This window comes from Mus musculus, chromosome 3 (assembly GCF_000001635.26).
Source record: "Mus musculus strain C57BL/6J chromosome 3, GRCm38.p6 C57BL/6J".
Lineage (NCBI taxonomy): Eukaryota > Metazoa > Chordata > Mammalia > Rodentia > Muridae > Mus > Mus musculus.
This window is the reverse complement of record NC_000069.6, coordinates 144,131,006-144,151,498: the sequence shown is the minus strand read 5'-3', so window position 1 is coordinate 144,151,498 and position 20,493 is coordinate 144,131,006. Positions and strand designations below refer to the sequence as shown.

General features: G+C 43.3%; 2 long non-coding RNA genes across 2 annotated transcripts in view; one reads left to right on the top strand and one right to left on the bottom strand.

Moving 5' to 3' along the window:
* Positions 1 to 1,723, bottom strand: part of Gm34162 — a 30,395-nt gene extending 28,672 nt beyond the window's left edge. Inside the window, exons 1-2 of the long non-coding RNA XR_867688.1 lie at positions 1,617 to 1,723; positions 814 to 936 (exon numbers count right to left, since the gene is read on the bottom strand). This is a non-coding gene — a long non-coding RNA (predicted gene, 34162). The remainder of the gene's footprint in view (positions 1 to 813; positions 937 to 1,616) is intronic.
* A 14,035-nt stretch (positions 1,724 to 15,758) lies between these two features.
* Gm34078 lies at positions 15,759 to 19,154 on the top strand. Its single transcript, XR_376157.4, has 3 exons — positions 15,759 to 16,096; positions 18,027 to 18,143; positions 19,123 to 19,154. It is a non-coding gene; the product is annotated as a predicted gene, 34078 (long non-coding RNA).
* Positions 19,155 to 20,493: the final 1,339 nt, after the last annotated feature.

Below are 20,493 nucleotides of genomic sequence, written 5' to 3'. Positions count from 1 at the left end.
TCTGAAGATACATTGCCATGTCAAAAAATTCACTCTGGGCAGAGAAGACAGAGATAGACTTCACAAAGGGATTGTGTAAATAAATACGGTGTAGTCCAAAAGAGTGCTGCTTTACTTAGGAGACAATTCCCCACTGTGTCCTTACTCAAGCCACCCTTTTGTTAGATCCTTTCTAAACGGCCTTGAGTCTGCATCAAGTTCTTGGGGGCTACTCACCTTATGAGTAGTTTCTCCTTTAACATAGTTCATTGTTTGCTCCCAAGGGCCATTTTAGTTTCCTTAGGTGTCAGTAACATCTGCCCTAATGGCTGAAGATGCATAACCCAACATGTTCACACAAGTGTTTCTTTCATTTCCCTTTTCTGGAAGCGTTTTATCTTTACTGTGAGATTCCAAAGATGGTAGGCTGCACTCTTCGCTTGGACGTTCTGTTTATAGGGTCCGGTATCCCTTCTGGAATGCATCTTCAGTCATATGTTCATACATCAGTCGGAACTTCCTGCTCAACTCCTGTTGCGTTTTGAAATGACTCTGTTGTACCTGTCATGATTCAGTGGGCAGAGAACACTGACAACTCTCTTCTTGCCTTTGTGTTGAACTGGGAGAGCGGACGTGGGTAGGTAGTGAACATGGCATTTATTGACTTTAAGTAATTTGTTCAAATCTCCTAAGACTAGAGAACTGCAGAGCCTAAATTGTTCTTTGGGCCCATAAGTTCTGAAACTCGAGTCCATTTCCTCTCTGCCAAGGAACTCAAGCAAACACATCTGAGAAGAAGTTCTTTAAACTCGTCTAAGATATTGAGAACCGTACCTCTTGCCTCCTCCACAAAAAATCTGGGCATGGTACACACTTGGAATCCCAGCATCGGAGAGGGAAGATAGGCAGGTGGATCCTGGGGCATCCTGGGCTAGCCAGTGTAACTGGATCAGTGATCTATATAACAGATTATATAAAAAATGAATGTCATATATAAAAGGGGAGAGGCTAAAGAAGACACCCAACATGTGTAGCATGTGTACTCAAACACACACACACTTGCACACAGAAACACACACACACACACACACACACACATGTTCAAAAAGAATAAATGTGTCTTTAAACTTGTTATTTTGTCCACCAGTCTCTTAAAGTGCTGTCAAATACATTTCAGTTTTTGAAAAATCTAAGAATTTCTTTCTTCTTCAATGATGAGGAATGAATGAATAGCTTTTTCTCCCTCAGCCTCTGAGTGTCCTCTTCTTTAAAGTATAAAATTAGTGACTTTCACGTTGCCCCAAGGGGATGTGTTTATTAACTTGGTTATAAATATTTGAAGTCCACACTCTAAGTTCAATTTCTTAGATCTGAGAAAATCATGTTAAAATGCATTTATGATTTATTACTTCCCCAATATCAAAGTGAGTTACAGCAATCAAAATATTACTCTTGCTTCCTATGTTCTATGGAGGAGACAGAATACAGCAGATCTTTCTATTTCCTAGCACAAGCTTGCATCCAGACCAAGGCACGCCCCTATATACTTCCAGGTACCAAAGGAAAGAAGAAACTCCTGGAAGAGTCTGTAGGGAGAAGAACGTAGGCTGCCAGCTGGGAAGTCAGACTCAGAATACCTTTTGACTTCTCATGATCAACGTTGGATGCTAGAAGACAATGGAACAGTACATCAAAATTCTGAAGGAAAGGCATTTTCACTGTAGTGTTCTGGGTTTTGCCAAACCGCTAGCTAAGTAAAGAGAAGAAAAACATGTCAAATGAGAAGTTATAGCTTATACGCATGCAGAAAATCATTAAAAATGAGGTCCAACAAAATGGAAAATGACATGAAAGAGGAAACCATAAGTGAGGGGAGTTTTGGTTGCCAACTTAATTTTTTTTTAATAAAAACACCCAGGAACTAATGTCACTCAGCCTTGGATGTGTCTCTGAGGGCTTTCTCAGAGAGGAGCGGCTGAGAAGGGACGATCTACCCTGACTGTGGTGGTACTGTCTCCTGGACTGGGCTCCCAGACTAAATAAAAGACGGGGAGGGAGAAAGCCAGTAGAGTGCTGAAATCCCTCTTCCTTTGACTCCTGATCTATCCAAATAGGAGCAAGCAACACATTCCTCATGCCCTGCCTGTGAGCCACCTCGACCACCGTGCCGTCCCCATCATGATGAATTGTACCCTCAAACCACAGGCTCCAAAAGATCTTCCTTTTCTCACTTTGCTTCTTGTTAGTAATGACCACGGCAATGAGAAATGTAACTAGTGTCCCATGGGATGTGGGGACGGTGGCTCTAACCTAGAAGGGCAGAAGAGAAGGACCTGCATGACAGTGGACAGCAGCCGGGCAGCAGGCAACCTAAACAGGAGCAGAAATAAGAGATGGCTAGGTGGAACCCTTGAGGAGGGAAGAGACTAGGCCAGAAATGAAAATATAGATGTGGTTATAAAGACTTCACCTTTAGATTTGTAGGGTATTGTTAGAGTCAGCCTTTAGACAACCCCACAGAAGGCTTAATGATAATTATGGAAAAGATCACGCATCCTATCAGTTTTGACAACATAAATATGTAGGTAGATGGCCGGGGCTGAGTCTTGGCATGGGTCTGTGGGAGAAGCAGGCAAGTGAGAGAGAGGACCCTCATCCAAAACAACGTTGCTCAACTGAGAAATGGACACTGGAAGTATTGCAAACACGGTGGCACAACTGTCCACGTTTAGAAAAGGAAGGCAGAGAGGAGGAAGGAGGACAGGCCAGGGAGTGGATGTTGTTCAAAGGTAGTAAAGAGAACTCCATTAGGGTTAAAAAGGCAGCCATCAAAATAATGTAACACACACACATATGCACTCCCCTCCCCTAAAAATGGTTCCCTCTGGGAAAAGGCATTGTATGTCAGGAGGAGGACAGAAGTAAAGGACTATGGCATCTATTATAAGCACTTACATATTTTGTTACTTTTATTGATTTATCTGTGTATCTATTTTGTGTGTATATATGTGTGTGCACACACATGCACATATGGTAACTAGAGGACAAATTTTATGAGTCAGTTCTCTCTTACCATGTGGGTTCCAGGATTGAGCAGGCTGCCAGGCTTGGTGACACATAGCCTTACACACTGAGTCAGCTGCTTAGCCCATTATAATATTCACATTTACGAAGCATTTTGTGAAACCTATATATGCATATATATGTATAGATGTATATAAATGTATGTATACATATATATTAATTCATGTACACAACTAATTTTTAAGTAACGCCGTGAAAGCAAGTTCGTCTTGTGGCTATTTTAACTCTCCAACCTGTTCCAGTAACGGTGGTGGGGTGAGTGACAAGAAAAGAAGTAGGATGCTCCCGGAGATGCAAACTGGAGAAAGTCAAGTTGGCCTTCATTTTACAGGATGATTTCTATGTTAAAGAGATAAAAATTAATTCTCCATCAATCGTATCAACTGTGGAACCCCAAAGAGGCAAAAATCTGGAATGAGAAGAGATCAAGCATCCAGAAGAGCTTGCAGGGACCAGGGCTTGCTTCAAAGGTCACCTGCTGTCAGTCATTGTAGTGATGTCAGTCATTGTAGTGATGACCAGATGTCAAGAGACATACCCACCAACTGCCTCACCTAGCCTTGAACACCGATTTGGCAAGCTGTGGATGATTTGGGTTAATCTTCTGGCGCTGAGTCTAGGTGATGGGGAAGAGGACTTCCTTAGGAAATACCCTACCCTGTAGTGAACTTGGATTTTTAGCCTTTGTTTTTTGTTTGCCTTCTCTTTCTACACACCACTGATGTTTTAACCATTTACACACACACACACACACACACACACACACATAATAAAACTTTATAACTTTCTTAGTGTATTGTTTCATTTCTCATTGCTGTAATAAAATATCTAGCAAAAAGCAACTTGGGAAGGATGTATTCTGGCTTCCACATTGGGTCTGTGGTCTGGAAGCAGAGGGCAGACAAGAAGGAAAGCTGGGTTAGAAAGCCTCAAGGCCTGCTCAGAGTGGCCCACATCCTCCACCCAGGCTCCACCTCCAAAACCTTCCACCACCTTCCAAATCTGCGCCACCAACTGGAGACAAAGCGTTCAAACACCAGAGCCTCAGGGACAGGGGGGCATTTCACAGTCAAAGCATAATTTTTAGCTGTGAAACATCACTTAGAATGTTGGGATTTCTCTGTTATACACTTTTCTCCAAAGAATGTATCGGTCAAGGCTAAAGCAATAGTCTGAGGATACTCACCCAATTTATTTATTTATTTATTTATTTATTTATTTATTTATTTATTTATTTATTGTTAAGAGAAGAATAATTTAATTAAAAGTATCGGGGAGGTCTTTTTTTCCATTTTTTATTAGGTATTTAGCTCATTTACATTTCCAATGCTATACCAAAAGTCCCCCATACCCACAACCCCCACTCCCCTGCCCACCCACTCCCCCTTTTTGGCCCTGGTGTTCCCCTGTACTGGGGCATATAAAGTTTGCAAGTCCAATGGGCCTCTCTTTCCAGTGATGGCCGACTAGGCCATCTTTCGATATATATGCAGCTAGAGTCAAGAGCTCCGGGGTACTGGTTAGTTCATAATGTTGTTCCACCTATAGGGTTGCAGATCCCTTTAGCTCCTTGGCTACTTTCTCTAGCTCCTCCATTGGGAGCCCTGTGATCCATCCATTAGCTGACTGTGAGCATCCACTTCTGTGTTTGCTAGGCCCCGGCATAGTCTCACAAGAGACAGCTACATCTGGGTCCTTTCGATAAAATCTTGCTAGTGTATGCAATGGTGTCAGGGTTTGGATGCTGATTATGGGGTGGATCCCTGGATATGGCAGTCTCTACATGGTCCATCCTTTCGTCTCAGCTCCAAACTTTGTCTCTGTAACTCCTTCCATGGGTGTTTTGTCCCAATTCTAAGGAGGGGCATAGTGTCCACACTTCAGTCTTCATTCTTCTTGAGTTTCATGTGTTTAGCAAATTGTATCTTATATCTTGGGTATCCTAGGTTTGGGGCTAATATCCACTTATCAGTGAGTACATATTGTGTGAGTTTCTTTGTGAATGTGTTACCTCACTCAGGATGATGCCCTCCAGGTCCATCCATTTGGCTAGGAATTTCATACATTCATTCTTTTTAATAGCTGAGTAGTACTCCATTGTGTAGATGTACCACATTTTCTGTATCCATTCCTCTGTTGAGGGGCATCTGGGTTCTTTCCAGCTTCTGGCTATTATAAATAAGGCTGCTATGAACATAGTGGAGCATGTGTCCTTCTTACCAGTTGGGGCATCTTCTGGATATATGCCCAGGAGTGGTGTTGCTGGATCCTCCGGTAGTACCATGTCCAATTTTCTGAGGAACAGCCAGACTGATTTCCAGAGTGGTTGTACAAGCCTGCAATCCCACCAACAATGGAGGAGTGTTCCTCTTTCTCTACATCCACGCCAGCATCTGCTGTCACCTGAATTTTTGATCTTAGCCATTCTGACTGGTGTGAGGTGGAATCTCAGGGTTGTTTTGATTTGCATTTCCCTGATGATTAAGGATGTTGAACATTTTTTCAGGTGTTTCTCTGCCATTCGGTATTCCTCAGGTGAGAATTCTTTGTTCAGTTCTGAGCCCCATTTTTTAATGGGGTTATTTGATTTTCTGAAGTCCACCTCCTTGAGTTCTTTATATATGTTGGATATTAGTCCCCTATCTGATTTAGGATAGGTAAAGATCCTTTCCCAATCTGTTGGTGGTCTTTTTGTCTTATTGACGGTGTCTTTTGCCTTGCAGAAACTTTGGAGTTTCATTAGGTCCCATTTGTCAATTCTCGATCTTACAGTACAAGCCATTGCTGTTCTGTTCAGGAATTTTTCCCCTGTGCCCATATCTTCAAGACTTTTCCCCACTTTCTCCTCTATAAGTTTCAGTGTCTCTGGTTTTATGTGAAGTTCCTTGATCCACTTAGATTTGACCTTAGTACAAGGAGATAAGTATGGATCGATTCGCATTCTTCTACACGATAACAACCAGTTGTGCCAGCACCAATTGTTGAAAATGCTGTCTTTCTTCCACTGGATGGTTTTAGCTCCCTTGTCGAAGATCAAGTGACCATAGGTGTGTGGGTTCATTTCTGGGTCTTCAATTCTATTCCATTGGTCTACTTGTCTGTCTCTATACCAGTACCATGCAGTTTTTTATCACAATTGCTCTGTAGTAAAGCTTTAGGTCAGGCATGGTGATTCCACCAGAGGTTCTTTTATCCTTGAGAAGAGTTTTTGCTATCCTAGGTTTTTTGTTACTCCAGATGAATTTGCAAATTGCTCCTTCTAATTCGTTGAAGAATTGAGTTGGAATTTTGATGGGGATTGCATTGAATCTGTAGATTGCTTTTGGCAAGATAGCCATTTTTACAATGTTGATCCTGCCAATCCATGAGCATGGGAGATCTTTCCATCTTCTGAGATCTTCTTTAATTTCTTTCTTCAGAGATTTGAAGTTTTTATCATACAGATCTTTCGCTTCCTTAGTTAGAGTCACGCCAAGGTATTTTATATTATTTGTGACTATTGAGAAGGGTGTTGTTTCCCTAATTTCATTCTCAGCCTGTTTATTCTTTGTATAGAAAAAGGCCATTGACTTGTTTGAGTTTATTTTATATCCAGCTACTTCACCGGAGCTGTTTATCAGGCTTAGGAGTTCTCTGGTAGAATTTTTAGGGTCACTTATATATACTATCATATCATCTGCAAAAAGTGATATTTTGACTTCCTCTTTTCCAATTTGTATCCCCTTGATCTCCTTTTGTTGTCGAATTGCTCTGGCTAATACTTCAAGTACTATGTTGAAAAGGTAGGGAGAAAGTGGGTAGCCTTGTCTAGTCCCTGATTTTAGTGGGATTGCTTCCAGCTTCTCTCCATTTACTTTGATGTTGGCTACTGGTTTGCTGTAGATTGCTTTTATCATGTTTAGGTATGGGCCTTGAATTCCAATTTATATCCGATGATCAGTAACTTCATGCAGAGTCCCTGTCACACGTAGTCTTCATGTATACCGTGAGTCCACCTCTCGAAGGACAGCCCCTGAGCAGCCCTGAAAGCCATCTTTCTTGCCACTCAGAGCACACCAAGGCAGGAGAGAGAGAGAGAGAGAGAGAGAGAGAGAGAGAGAGAGAGAGAGAGCATTTCCTTTGTTTTCCCTGCTCCTCATAACTGGGTGGACTGGATTTCCAAGCCTGCCTTTGTAAGCTGAACTTTGGCCTTGCGTTTATGGGCACTTGTGTTTACTTTATTCACAAGGAAGCAACAATAGGAATTATAGGAATTTAGTGTGTGTGGGGTGGTTTGAATTGTTTTCAGAAGAACATACTTCAAATGTTGAGGATTTAGGAGTGTAGGAGGGGCCGGGACAATCACAAAGCATGGGGTGCCTTGTTGTAACAGGGAGCTTTCCAATGAGCTCAGAGGCTCTGAATTTCATAAAACCATCCTGACACCTTCTTTCAAAGAACACTGGGTCCCTGTAACCATGTTTATTATGTGTTCATTCTATCAATTTCAGGGTGGTTCGTCCCTGGCATCAGGGAGTAGAATTCTGGGGCACAGAGGGAATCCAGAGGGCATCCATAGATTGACAGGGGGCTACTTCCATAGCATGCTGAACTTGCTAATTAAATGAGTTGAATTGGGGCTGGAGAGTATCTGGTGCTCATGGCAAGGACCGGAGTTTGGCTTCCCGAATCCATTTCAGGTGGCTTCCAACAGTCTACAACACCAAGGTTAGGGCATCCAGCTCCCTCTTCTGGCCTTGGAAGGCACCTGCTACACACACACACACACACACACACACACACACACACACACACATACACACACACAAATAAATAAAAATAAAAAATTTTAAAGTGAACTAAGTTCTCTGTGTCTGACCCATTGAGTTTCTGGTCATTAAAACAGTCATAAAACATCTGGTCACTAAAACATCTCATATCCTAGGTAGGGCAGCTGCCATTTGTTAATAAGATTCTTAAAAAACAAAACCACCACCACCACCACCACCAGGTCCTGTTTATCACTACTTCATGGGCATTTTCTGAGTTCCTCATCTTTGAAGGCTTCTCATTATGCTTCACTCCTTGAGTAAGTTTTCTTCAGTCTGGGGTTGGGGACAGGGGTAGAGGATGTTGGTTGAAGATGGGAAGGCAAGCACTGCCAACGTCACTCCGGCCTGAGGTTCCGAGGGTCTCGATCCACCTTTTCTTCTGTGAGCTTCTGTGGGAAGCTCTCTAAAGCTATCCTTCCATGTTCTCCTCTTGCCTTGGCAAGCAGCTAGAGGGAGGTTTGGTGCACTCCAGCTGCAGAGACCTGGGACTGTCACCAGGGAGGCTGCACCTGGGCTGGGCCCATTTGTACTGATGGCACTGGGTCCCGCACTATCTGAGCTGCCCTAAAAATAGCTCTCAATTAACATTGCATTTCAAGAATTGGAAAATTTCCCAGAAGTCCATTCTCTTTTCCCTTTTCTATTTCATTACATTTTGCAGTAATAATACGCAAGCCCGTAGAAAACATGACGGGTAATGAAAAAATGTAATTAATATAAGCAGTGTAAGGCATGCTTTTCTCTCTGTTGTCCTCATAGAAAATTGCAGCTTTAAAGCAAGCGGATATGAAAATGCATAAATGCCCCTCCCTAAGCTGCTGTGGTTTGTAAATATCTTATGCAAAAACAGTTAAGTCAACTGTCAGATTTTTTTTTTTTAAATAACACGATGTCACATAGTCTTGTTTGGAAAAAAGAAAATGCCCTCGTGGGATAAACTGAGTGATTTGGGTAACTGTTTGCATGACTGGGTGGTGATGGTGAAGGTCTTCCACAATAAACCTAAGAGCTGGAAGAACTTCCTCTCCGTGAGGCTGCACCGAAGGCATTAACTGTCCTGCTTCGTGGTACTTTCAACGTCGATGTCGTACGAATGTCCTTGCTACTGTTTCACACCGACCCACCCCATTCCATTAACTGAAGTAAAGTGATTAAGAAGCTGAGAGGCTGTGCTGTATGGTGGCATTCTTGAGACTACCCTGGTTCACCTGTGTGTGCCACTTAGCAATTACCTAGAGCTGCTTCACGAGGAGGGTCACAATAAGATCTCAATGCCGAACTTAAATATTCCCCAAATATCTCCCAAGGCCAGTGCTTAGGGTTTGTTTTCATTTGATTGTTCCTTGGTCCTTCATGCTTTTAAATGACAGCTGTCTGGTCGTCTTGCTCACTACCTAATTCTCCCTTGTTCTGGTTTCTCCAGGATGGCTCTGGTGTTTGTGAGTGTTCAGGTTTCATCTGGGGACTCTGACCTTATCCCTTCTGTTCTGCCAGGCTCCCTGGTGAAGCCAGGTTCCCCCAGATGAAAAGCGGTGCCTCTCTGCTGTGGCATTCTGGGCAACCATTTGGAGTCCCAGATGTAGGAAATGAAATAATCCACGCTCACGCAGTCACAGAGTGCCCATCTGGCACCCAGGGACCTTGCGAGATAGAAGCACAGAGGCGTGAGCTCACTTTTGCTATGGCATCTCACCAGCAGGGCTGCAGCCAGCGAGGGAGGAAAAGAATTATGGGATGCGAATGGTCCCTGTTCATTGCTCCCTCTCTTTGTGCTCACTCCTCTCCACATCCCTTGCTTCCCGCACACCATCCTAGGTGTGAGAAAAGGCTTGGTGGGAAGGGCCCCAGAAACCATACAAAGATACCCCATTCTAGCCCCCAAACCAGGCTGACAGGAAAGCCCAATAAGAGATCTCAAGATTTTTTTTTCTTGTTTCCTTGTAAGAGAATGTGCCATAGTAGGAAGCTGGCCAGAGAACACCTGGGGCTGAGTGTGATCATGTGCGTTTCCAAGGCTGACTGTCCCCACAGAGGCTGGCTTGCTGACATTCAACCCAAGTCCTAATTAAAGAGCCAGGCAGATGTGTAAACTCCTGGGGCAGGGGGTAATTGTTACATAAGCTTTTCCTTAATCTATGGCTCTAACTCAGTTATCCTTTAAAAACACATGCATTTTTTTTTTTTTTTTTGAAGAGAGGTGGTATCTAAAGACAGGGTGAGATCCCTAAAGTAGCAGTTAACTATGGGCAGGGACAGAAATGTGGCTCCAATGAAAGGTAGGTTAAGTCATGTACTAATTTGTATCACAGCAGCATTCAAATGAGGGAAAAGATCACCTTTGACAATGTACTTGACATCGCTGGGAATGGGCTATAAGGAGTTATCAGGTTGTAATAGCCTTCTGTAATGTCCTATTAACTCTCAGCACTTCCTATGTCCAAAGGAGGCATGTTCAAAGGCAGTAGAGAGAGAAGCATGCCACTACACAGGCAGAGTTTGTCCATGGCCCCTGCTGACCAACAGCACACAGGAGAAAGGCTGGAAGATGTCCCCATGGAGTTGAGACTCAGAACTACTAGGGACAGAAAAACAAATGGTTTCACCCTCCCGGGAACTTGTTTGCTCCGCTCAGGCACCATTCCTGTCTTTCCAGAGAATGCTTGCTGCGCGTTTGCTAATCCAGGGTACCAAGTGGGTAGCACAATGAGATGTTTGTAAATATGATAAACCATTACAATATTACAGCTTTTCATTTGGAAAGTCATTTAGGCAAGAAATGATTACTGACCCATGATATGTAAATGACGGGAAAGCAGAAATTAGTATTTGGGTCAACTCATGTATTTTTCAACCATGAAATGAAAATCTCAGCGTTCACATTCCAATTCATACATGAAAGCATCACAGAGCTATTAGTTGGCTATTGTGTTAATTTATTATTGTCTTAGTTAATGTTTTCAGAGCCATGGTGAAGTTAGATGTCTACTTTCAATGCACTAATGTCGGAGCTGAAAGAAGGCGCGTGCTTCGCTGAAGCAGTGGGTTTCCTGAGGGAATGTTAGGTCAGCTGGGTGAAAAGAAAGCTAATCTGAAGGGGAGGCCTGGGGAAGCTCCCCTCCAAAGAGTTCAAGCCTAAACCTAGTCTACCACCCACATTTATTTTTTAAAGTTTATGAAAACTTTGTTGGAAAGCTATACTCCTATGCCAAGCTTTTATTTGTCAGTGGGGACACAAAAGAATCCCACAATGGAATTGGAGAGGTGGCTAGCGGAGGACCCGGGATTGATTCCCAGAACCAACAAGGTGACTGCCAACTACCTGTGAGGAGAATCTGATGCCTTCTGTCACCTCTGCAGTGTGTGTGTGTGTGTGTGTGTGTGTGTGTGTGTGTGTGTGTGTGATGCAAAGATATACAGCAGGCAACCTCCCTCCATACACATAAAGTCAAATGAATAGAGAAGTAAATGAATGAATGAATGAATGAATGAATAACAGGATCCTCCAATGGCCTTTGTCTTCAAGATGAAAAGTCAAAGAGGCTTGCTGTATAAATGACTAGTAAATTAAAGAGGGGAGAAAACCCAGAAGAGCTTTCTGGAGGAAGTGATATTTGTTTTGTTTTGTTTTTCTTTTTGAGACAGGGTTTCTCTGTATAGCCCTGGCTGTCCTGGAACTCACTCTGTAGACCAGGCTGGCCTCGAACTCAGCAATCTGCCTGCCTCTGCCTCCCAAATGCTGGGATAAAAGGCATGTGCCACTACCGCTGGCTCGTGGAAGTGATATTTGAATTTAAAACTGCCAGTGTTGTTTAGACTTTCCTAAGTGAAACAAATGAGAAAACCTATGCTTGGGTGTAAGGCAAGAGAAGAAGCTCACAAGATGAAGTCATTGTCAGGAGGCCAGAGATTCCTTTATGGGCTTGGAAGGAGGTTATTACAAAGCAGAAGGTGTGTCTTCATGCAAATGAACTCTCAGGAGTAACTTCTGGGGAGAACTCAAGGTTGGTCAGAGAGGGCGAATCTGAGGGGACCAGTCTCGCCTACAGCTATCCCATAGAATGAAGTAGGGGGCAAGCTGAGAAGTGGAATAGCCACATGGCTGTGTCCAACCTGAGCCTGGGGCTGCTTGTGTCCCAGGATAGCTTTCAATGCAGCTCAAGTCAAAGTTGTAAATCTATCTACAGTGTTATGAAATGTCTTTGTCTAATTATTATGTTTGGAAATTTCTTTTCAGTAAATTTGTAGATGGCAAAGTTGTGTCCCCATGTCAAAAAGTTGACCAGAGTTGAGGGTTTGAGAAAGATGGATTAGGGTTGGGACCTTCCTGTTGTGCCTGTGTGTTAGGAAGGATGCAAAGGAAAAGGTGGGGCTAAGAAACAAGAACAGAGTCTCGGGGATAAGTTTCAATGCTGCATGCAGTGGACAGACTTAGTGTCAACCCTTGTGTTCAATGGATTTAAAACACATGATGCTGAGAAGAAAGCTGGTTGCCTTTGCTTCCTAATCATGTTCTTTGGCTCCAGGGACCCTTGGCTTCCATCTGCACAACTGAAGCTTAGCACTTTGAACTGTAAGGTTGAATAGTGCGTAGACTATGGTCTTATCCAACTTTAAGCCCTGGTTCTGGGTTATACTAACCTCAAAGACAAGGATTCAGTCAAGGTCTTCTCAGCGTACTCAAGACTAGAGAACTGAGGTCAGCAGCTCTGAGGAGGTTTCTGATGCACAGTTGTTTCGAAACAGTTGGCAAGCCCAATGGTTCTCAATTGTGGTCATATGTCTCCTATGGAGGACCTTGGGACTCTTGTCAGAATTTCCCAGATGTCACAATATTGGGTTAGAGTCAAAGATATTAGACATCTATACCCAACACAGCCCCACATGATAAAGGATCAGGCAGTGTCCCACATAACTTCTGAATGTCTTGCCAGCTGTTCCTGCAAGGGAACCTGTTTATAATTACTTCAGCCTGAAACCTGACTCCAATTTACATACTCCATTGCTTAATTTTAACAGACACTAAATTTCCCATGAATTTACAGCTTCCATGTAAACCAAGGGAGGACTATATCTTGTCTTCTTCAGAACGTTGCCAAGACGTGGACAAAGAGAGAACACATTCCTAATAGTCCTGAGATAGCAGCGCATCACTAGTCCAGGGGCTTACGGCTCTGAGTCTAAGCACAGACGAAAGCATCTCCATCATGCTTTCCAATCTTATGTATCGAAATGCACACTGTCAACCAATCTCTCTTTTCCCTCTTGTAAAGTGTATTTAGGACATTATATCACTATGCACAAGTATGTATGTAGCTAACAAATTATTTGTGTCAATGTTCAGGATTGTACGAGAAGGGTTATGAAGTTTGTTTTGTTCTAATCAGACGCCGTGCTCATGCCTGTAATTGCAGTACTTAGGAAGCTTAAAGAGAAGGCTTGCCACTAGTTCAAGGGTGCCCTGGGCTGTATATAGTTTCAGGTCAGCTTGGAGTACAGACTAAGATCCTGTTTCAAAACAAACAAATAAACAAAGATGTTGGGTCTGATGAGCTGAGAATCGCAGACTTAAAAATCTAAGAAAGTTACACATGATACCTTATATGAGAGCAGCTTTTGTTTGATGCTGGGTCCATCTATAGCTTTGGTGTCTGATAAGCCTGACATGGAGTGTTTCAGACACTGAATGGGTACATTGGGGACACAAGGAGGCATGAGTCATACATACACTACTCTTAGATCCTGCCAAATAATTGTCAATATCATTCAAGATGAGGTGGTAGGGACATGAGCTATACCAATCATGAGCACTTAAGAGCACATACCTGGAAGGTCAGACAGAAAGTTGATGGCCAGTATTAGAGTAAGGGATCCTGTTGCCCAACTCTTCAAGCTGGGGATGAAAGAGGAAACCCCACACACTGGGGAAGCACGAGACAGAAGCAAAACCTCATCTTAAATGACCATAACCGGGGGCGAGAAACAAAGATATGAAAGAGAAAGTTGACACCCCAAACCTAGCCAAAAGTGAGACCTTGGGCTGAGAGCTCAGGCTAGAACTGAGAGAAACTGGGGTCCAGGGAAAGGCACCAGTAAGAGAGTCTCTATGTGTGTCTTAGGCCTTGAGGTCAGGGTGACTTAGTTGTGATGATCTGCAGTTTCTGTGGTAGATTTTGCGAAGGAAGCCAGGTGCAGACAGTGGGAGCCTCTCTGTGAGGTCAGATCTCACACTCTGGTAGTTAATGATCTAACTGCAGGAGCCCATATGCACATGTTTAAGGAATGATCAGATGGACAGTTGTTAACAGAAAGTCATATAATATTTAAAGAGTACCTGAAGATGCTGACCTCTGATCTAGGTCTATAGTTATTTTTATCAAGTCCTAAAGTGTTCAAGTTCATTGGTACTATACTATTTATTCTAAGTAACAATTGTAACCCAGTAAATATATAAAAGGTCAGATATCTCTGTACTATCCCACTTGGCTCTTGACACATATGACTGCAGTATGTAAGCCATATTATTACTGTATTCCTTATTTTACAAATAGATTGAGGCTCAGAAAAGGTTACTCACTGCATCAGCCATGTTGCCATACAGGCTAGAGGGATGCTGGCTCTCAGAGCCAGTGATACTAACCCTGCTCTACTACTTTGAGCTGACTGTATGACTATATTTTTCACAGCTCCCACAGGTATTTTAGTTTTAGCTCTGGCCTTGTGTTGGAATGAAAGATGTGTTAGTTACTTTTTTCATTGCTTTGACAAAATACTAGCAAAAGCCACTTAAGGAAGAAAGGGTCTATTTTGGTTCCCAGTTTGAGGGACAGTCCCTTTAAGACAGGGAGTCATGGCATAGGAGCTGGAGGCAGCTGGTGGGTTGCATCCGAAGGAAGCAGAGAGAACACTGGTGCTCTGCCCTTTTTCCTTTTTACTCTGTTTAGGACTCAGCCAATGGGATGCTGCCGTCTTTCCCTCCTTAGTTAAACCTTTCAGCAAATACCTTCACAGACACACCCAGAGGTGTGTTTCCACAGTGATTTTAAAAGCAGTCAAGTCAACAATGAAGATTAACCATGGTAAGAGGCTTACACTTGAGAAGCATGTGAATGCTGGATATGATCTGAAAGACTGTCAGAGCTATTAGGAGATAAAGACAGAGTAGACTTTCAGACCCAGGTACTGGGGCACACTAAATTGAAAAGAGGCAATTCCTTCCCTGATTGATGGCTTGTATTTGAATGAATACCGTTCTAACAATAATGGTGTGATAACAGGAGCTGTAGAAGCCATCACCCAAGTACCACATGTTTTGTTTGGATCTGTGGAATGTTAGGGCTGTAAGAGAGGTCTTATTTCCCACATTTAGTAAATACATTAATAATGATAGTTAACACGTGGGGTTCACTCATTCTAGGAAAGAGTTACTTAGGGGATATGAGAGAGAACGTAGGTGGCTGTCTTAGGGTTTTATTGCTAGGAAGAAACACCATGACCAAGACAACTCTTATAAAGGCTATTAAATATAAAAATATTTAATTGGGGCTGGCTTACAGTTCCAAAGATTCAATCCATTATCATCATGGCAGGAAGCATGGCAGCATCCAGGCAGACACGGTGCTGAAGAAGGAGCTGAGAGCTCTATATCTTGATCTGAAGGTAGGCAGGAGACTATCTTCTGCAGCCAGTCAGGAGGGGACTCTCTTCTGAAGTGGGTAGAGCCTGTGCATAGGACCTCAAAGCCTACCCTCATTTCCTCTAACAAGGCCACACCCACTCCAACAAGCCGCACCCACTCCAAGAAGGCCGCGTCCATGCCAACAAGGCTACGCCCATGCCAACAAGGCCACACCTCCTAATAGTGAAACTTCCCACTGGCCAAGCATATTCAAACTACCACAGTGACCAAAAGGGACCTGGGCTCAGATTTCTATACCTAGGATCTTAAGCATCATCATCTGGTAAACTCTAGGCCACGGACACTTCCCTGCAGCAACCCATTTCTACTTTCCCAGTGTAGTTTGAAATCGGTGCCGCATCCATTACCTTTATGAGCATTTTGTCCTTTATGAGCAAAAGCAGCTGATGAAGACTTACTGCTAAACCTTCTCCACTATGATAATGCTGAGGTGGCACCTCTGGAGTCAGTGCTAGTTCCCACAGCGTAAGACTCTGAAGCGTTTTCCTGGTGGATTACAGCTCCATCCATATTCCTTTCACCACAGGTACAGATCGGAAGGGAATGATGTTGGCATGTGTTAAGTGTTTTTGCTCAGATGGGATAGGAGGATATCCTGGGACACCATCCAGCTCTGAAGGGAAAAGGTATTCTTCCAGGGAAAGGTATCCTGAGACATAGGAGCTCAGGAACCTTACAGCTCTGAGGTGGGACGTGTCTCAAAGGAAGACCATCTTGAGACACCAGAGCCCAGGAACCACATAGCTCTGATAGGAAGTCTTTTCAGCAAAGGTGTTGTAGCTCCCAGGGGAGGGTACCCCAGCTGAGCTCAGGAGCCTCAACTCTACTCCTTCTCTGTTCTCCATTGCTTCTTTTCTTGGTTTCTTCTGACAGAGAGTCACACCAGGCAGGAAATCTCATGGAAGAGATTTATTGGAGAGTCCAGGATGTGGAGGGATGAATCCAGGAATGATTGCCCTCCACTCCTAAGAGCAGACAGCAGAGAACTGGACACACGGCAGTGCTTATATAGGATTTCTTAGGGGGCAGAGCTTCTCACGGTAGAAATTTCCAGAGCTAGGATTGGTTGGATTTCAAGACCTGAACTTGGAGGAGGTGGGGATCAGGGATTGGTGGGTTTCCTGGCCAGGGATTGGTGGATTTTTGTGGGGATCTTAGGGATAGGTGGGTTTTCCTGCTCTGGGATTGGTGACTTTTCTTCACCCCCTTTTTCCCTGCATCAAGCCGATAGGTTAGGGTGGGAAGTCCTTCTCGGCTGCAGCCTCCTTTTGCTGAGGCGTCATCTCTTGGGTACTGCTGGGGGTTTGGGGAATAGGATGGAGAAGACGTACTGCCTTTGTGGATAGCTCCTGTGGGATCCTCCTGCAGTGGTGTTTCACCAAGACTGTAGGCTGAGGCAGGAAAGCTGTCGCTCACCACTGTAGACAGCTCCTGAGGGGCAGCTCCTGTGGGCCAGCTCCGGCAGAGGTGGGGTGGGGGATGGTGTGTGTGTGTGTTGGGGAGGGGAAGGTGCAGGCTGAGGAGATTCGGTTGCTGCCATTTTGATGAGAGCCACCATTTCGGACAGCTCCTGTGGGGCATTTTACTGCAGCAGCCGTAGGCTTGACAGCGTTAGTGGCTCAGCGGATTTTGTGATGCACAGCTCAGGGACCTGAAAAATTTGAGACATGGACACCTCCCTTAAATTTTCAGGAGATACTGAGTTCAATTTCGATCTGTTAAAGGAGAAGAAGGTGGGAGCGATGCTTGACTGGAATCCCTCCTCCTTTTCGGGATGTTCATTTGCTCTTAAGTGTCCAAGGAAGGTCACTGGAACCTCTCTGGGTACCACTGAAGTATTTTTCAGCTTACAGGAATGTAGCAAAACTCCAAGTTTACATTCAAATGACTTCCTTCTGCTCTTCAGTTTACTGTGGTGTCGTCCAAGGGAGACTTTCTAGAACTCTCCCTTTTCAGTTACCGAAGAATTAATGGAGCCAAGTAAAGAGGAATCTTTAATAGGCTTAAGTTAACATTTCCCAAGTTTTCTGTGATTGAGACTTGGGCAGAAAATAGAATACCGAATAATGTGTAAATGGCTTTTCCTTATAAATACATTTATCTGAAGAACTTCATTATTACATAAATTACTTCTTCAAAATTAATTTCCACTTATTTTAAAGAGATGAAACCCGTGTTTTCAATGTGCTCAGTAGAGTTCAGTGATCACATATAATAACAATGTATTAAAAGCCGCACAGAAAAGAAACCATTAAAAAACCCCATAACTCAACAGACGAAAATAATGACAGACTAGCCATTCATGCAAATTAGCTAACTCACATTTATCAAAGAAAATATTTCATAGCATTAACAACACTGTCACTTAAGAAAAATTAAACGGGGCCCAGAACCACACATTCATTTTTACTACACTCATTATTCACTGGTGTGTTTCTTTCCTCCTTTTCAAACAGAATCACAAGTTTTGGATTCAAAGTTCGGCAGAGAGAGAAGCCGATGATTCTTCGGATTTTTGCTGACCCCGAGGTTAGCAGCAGTAAAGCAGCGGGAACAAATCCGGCTTGAATCAGGTCCAACCCCACATCTCCCAGCGTGCATGAGAGGCAAGGAGTAAGGGGGCAGTGGAGATGAACATGGGTAATCTTGGAAATCAAAATATTAAACATATGTCAAAGATTATCAAATCCACATCCACGTGCCTCATAGAGATGTCTTTTATCTGAGGAGTTCAACTCTCTTTAGTGCGTACAGGCGTGCTTTCTGTTCTTGAAGGCCACGTCCTAGCTTGGTGCATCCAGTTACCACACAGCACAGGGTTTTAGACGGGTGCATGCAAAGCTCTCACACTTTTTTTTTAGCAAAGTCAGGTTTCTTAAAAGACACTATTATCGATCTCTAATCTCTATTCCTGTCTGGACACTTGGACACTGTGCTGTTTGCTTTCTTTTTCTCCTCCTCCTCCTCCTCCTCCTCCTCCTCCTCCTCCTCCTCCTCCTCCTCCTCATCTTCCTCCTCCTCCTCCTCCTTGTTTCTCTCTCTCTCCTCTTTTCCTCCTTCTCCTTCTCCGCCTTCTCCTATTTCTTCTTCTTCTTCTTCTTCTTCTTCTTCTTCTTCTTCTTCTTCTTCTTCTTCTTCTTCTTTTTCTTCCTTCTCCTCCTCCTCCTCCTCCTCCTCCTCCCCCTCCTTCTTTTAAAATGTTCCACATCAAGTCATTTGCCCAGTAAGTGGTACAGTTGAGGAAATTTCCTCAGGTTTTTTTTTTTTTTTGACTTGTTTTCTGATGTTAAAGACATTAAAACCTATGCTTAACTCTTTGGCAGAGTTTCAGATGCAGTGAAGAATATTTCAGATCAAGAATATATTACAGTGGTTGCTTGAATAGGATTGGCCCCTATAGACCCAAGTGTCCAAATGCCTGGCCATAGGGAGGGGCACTATTTGGAGGTGTGTCCTTGTTGGAGGAAGTGTGTCATTGTGGAGATGGGCTTTGAGATCTTATAGCTCAAGATACGCCTAGTTTAACACACAGTCTCTCCTTGATGCCTGCAGATCAAGATGTAGAGCTCTCAACTCCTTCTCCAGCATCATGTCTGCCTGGATTCTGTCATGCTTCCCGCCATGATGATTATGGACTAAACCTTTGAAACTGTAAGCCAGCTGCAATCAAATGTTTTCCTTTATAAGAGTCGGCTTGGTCATGGTGCCTCTTTAGAGCAATAGAATGCTGACTAAGACAATTAACAACCCTGGCTTAATACCTTACTCCATCAGACACCACCCTTAATACTTTCTTCCCCTATCTATCTTTGTCCTGTGGAAAAATTGAAGTCATATCTTGAAAACCCAGTTTCACCTAAAAGCATTTAATATTACACTAATCTTTGAGTAATATTATTTTTATCAAAATCACGGGGTATAACTTTACTTTTTCTTTGCCTCAGTTTTCTTGTCCAGTAACTGCTTCGAGAAAGCACATACTCCATGCCTCATGAGCTCTTGTCTAACATGAGAAGACTGTCAGATCTACAGCTTTTGTCTGAATAAAGTCAGGCGCCCCTTGTGTGCTTACTCTACAGAAAGTCCAATCCCATGTCTGTATTCAATCATTATTGGCAGATATCACAGAGTGTCTTCTTGACAGGCAACTGTACTGTGTCCTGACAGGAACATGTGCTGAGAAGGAACCAAATTCCCACCTTTCTGCCCTCTGAAGGAGTCTGCAATCTGAATTGATTGGATTTATTTCATAAATAGAGGAAGGACTTGGCTGAGCAAAATAACTGGTTAGTTTGGCTGAAGTGATCCAGAAAATAGTAACTTGATATAGTGCCATCATATTAAGATGGGAGTAGCAGAGAATATGGCTCTTCCTGAGGGAGAGAGCACAGTGGTGGGCACCAATAGTCATCTAAGACCCCAGTCTCTCCTGCTGGTTTAGAGGAGCAGGCAGAGCATATTTGACTTCTTTGTTCCCGATCCCCAAGCCCCGATGCCTTCCCATCTTCCATCTCTTACCACTTGGGGGAAGAGTCTTTGCTCATCTGTTTGCTAATCCCTGTGAGGGAGAGGAAGCTGAGATTCTTTGGCGTCATAGCATGAATTATCCTGCTCCATCCTTCAGGGATTTTCACAGGCACTGCAAAATACAATCTGCAAACTTTGTCCTGTAGACAGGGCTGAGAGGAGAAAAGATGACTGGTAGGGAAAAGTCTGAAATACATCAGCACACACTTGGGTGGGATATTTGCTTATCTAAGTTGTCCTAAACTGGAGCATCTGTTTTGGTTACTAAAGTAAAACATCTTTGATGATTAAAAAAAATAATTGTGCTGTTAAGTTGTTTCTTTTAACCTCGTCTAATCCTCCAGATTACATTTTGGAAAGATTGCATAATGTGAAAAGAAACGTATCTTGTAATAA